This window comes from Perca fluviatilis, chromosome 3 (genome assembly GCF_010015445.1).
Source record: "Perca fluviatilis chromosome 3, GENO_Pfluv_1.0, whole genome shotgun sequence".
NCBI classification, from domain to species: Eukaryota; Metazoa; Chordata; class Actinopteri; order Perciformes; family Percidae; genus Perca; species Perca fluviatilis.
This window is the reverse complement of record NC_053114.1, coordinates 23,435,032-23,437,774: the sequence shown is the minus strand read 5'-3', so window position 1 is coordinate 23,437,774 and position 2,743 is coordinate 23,435,032.

Sequence of the window (2,743 nt, the reverse complement as noted above, 5' to 3'; positions counted from 1 at the left end):
AGGCTCGGGCCGGCGCTGCCTGCTGTGACAGTTTCTGAAACTGAGGGCCATGTGTTTACAATGTTAACATCTGCTTCTACTAAATCTGACATAACTATAATGTTGACATGATATGTATCTACCAACGAGCTACCAAGCTACCTATGACACTGATTAGTCTATTATTGCTAATTATAGACATTATAGCCTATTAATTTAAAATGAAACAGATTTGAATTGTTGTTTTAAATTAGGCTATTACAATGGTGTGTTATATGCAAACAGCATTGCTAGTGTAGTTTATTTATTTAGCCTTTACCTCAGATTACATGTATAACCAAATTATGATTTGAAACTGTATGTTCTGCTCTTTATATGGGTTGTCTCAGTTTCTTAGTTTTTAGCACTAACAGTCACGGAGATATTCAAGCAGTTTAGCACCATGGATTTCGTTTTTTAGTTTGTGCTCACCTTTCTTTGAAAAGAAGTCAGTTAACAATTGTTTCCCCTCATTTTGTTTTCTCTCCTTCTGCTGTCTTTCCTTTCTTTTTTGGTAGCATGATTTGGCTCAGCAGAAGCTTGCGCTCCACCAGACGCACACTAACGTAAACAAAATGCGTGCAGATGGACTAAACCATTTGGCGCATTAGCAAGGGGTGGTTGAGACCTTAGATAGTCTTTTTTGTATGCAAAATGTAGTCAGTCAATCAACCAAGTTATTCAGCCAATACACTAACTTTACATTTCATCTGACATGCATTATGAAATTGAATTAGGAAATGAAAATATCCAGGTGAAATAAAATATATTACACACTTTTCAAGGGCCCTCTCTCCCCTTGGGCCCTGGTAATCAGTATCGGTTTTACCCCCAGTCCGACGCCCCTGGATATCACGATATTCTTGACCAAATACCTCATACTGATATTGCGGCAATATTCTAGGGTTGACAATTGGAGCTTTAACAAAATATCTTCACACTAAGATTTTAGATAAATAATCATCAGTAATGTAGACATCGGGCCCTATCTTGCACTCAGCGCAATTGCCTTTGTACACCGACAAATGTATCATTCCTATTTTGCACCTGACGCACAGCAGACTTTTCCCTCCACAGACGCACGTAAATTAGGGAATGCATTTGCGCTCCCGGGGGCGGTTCAGCGAAAGACAAGGCGTGTTCCGGCGCAAACGTTTCCTGATGCTATTTTGCAGTTTCAGAAAACAATTCCGCCACTGACCAGGAAAAACCTGTTTTAAAGTCAGTGACGCTAGTCTAAAGTCAGTAGCGCGTTATTCAGATGCTATTTTAGGGGCGCATGCTTGGCCATAATGTAGCATGTGCACAACGCGCATACACTTTGCTTCCCTCATCTACAAGGACGCAGCAGTTCCCATTTTTGCAAACCATACATAATTACAAGGGAAAATATTACTGAAAATGCGCTTCAGGTATTTGGATAGATCAGCAGGCACTTTACAGTACAGTCCTCAAAAAGTTGCAGCATTCTTTGTGGCTTGTTGTGTTTTACACAACATTTCTATGAATCATGGATGTGTTGATGACATAAGGAAATATTAGAGTGGCAATGCGCGATGCGCTCCTGGTGGAGCGGGTGGACGGAGATGGAGAGGGGGGAGGAGGAAGGGGCACAATAGGTGCAGGTGGTGCGTTTGGAGGCCCACGCTCCATGGCTGCAGCAATCCTCTCCAGACTTGAGGAGATGCGCCCGAGAGGCCGCAGCAACATCGCCACCCGGTCAAAACGGGCATTTATTACTTTGCCGCATCTCGGACAGCTCCCGCTGGCGTGCGCCAGGCAAATCCGCCGTTATAATAGCAATCTGCCATGGAACAAGCGCGCCTGCTCTTAAAGGGAATGTGAGATGATGCTCTGATTGGTTTATTGCACGTTACGCCCAAACCACACCTAGCTACTTCAGACCAACCCATTTTAGATTTGCGCAAGAGTCATTTATCCCGCTAGTATAATAGCAACAGCGCCCGAGATCCGCCCACAAAGCTACTTGTGTTTCACCTTCAGATCGTTAAAATATCGCCCATCATGTCTAAGTGGGGAAAAGGCAAATAATAGAACAGCTAGAACAGTCTGGTAAGTTCAGAAAAGGACATAATTTATGTCATATCACGATATTGTGATATTATATTGATACCGATATATTGCCCAGCCCTACTGAAGAGGCAAAAAGACAAGATGTCCAGCTGGGGAGGATAAACACCAACCAGAGGGATCTCTCACAACCTGGCAACCCAAATAGGCTATTCTTTATAATGAGTTATAAACCATTATTTACAACTTATCGGAAAGTAATACCTTTTCTCGTTATGAAAAGTATGAAGTAATACTAGTTTACTTTCCTGTCACACTATTATATTAGTAGGTCTAGGCTACAAGTGTGCAATATTAGAAAAGGCCACAAGATGTCCTCATCCTATTGAAGACTAGCTACTGTCAGTTCCTTGTGTTTCTATCATAGACTATATGGTTTCTATAGGCTACATATGGGTTTAAACATGCTCCAAATGTAGGCTACAACAAGTAGGCTAAAGACCTAACAGAATAAAGTGCCACATTGTAATCAATATACAGGCCTAAATTAAAATAGGTAAAGTTCACACACACACACACACACACACACACACACACACACACACACACACACACACACACACACACACACACACACGCGCGCGCATACCATTTGGCCGACGAAAAAAAAGTCCCCGTGCCACTCCCCTTTATA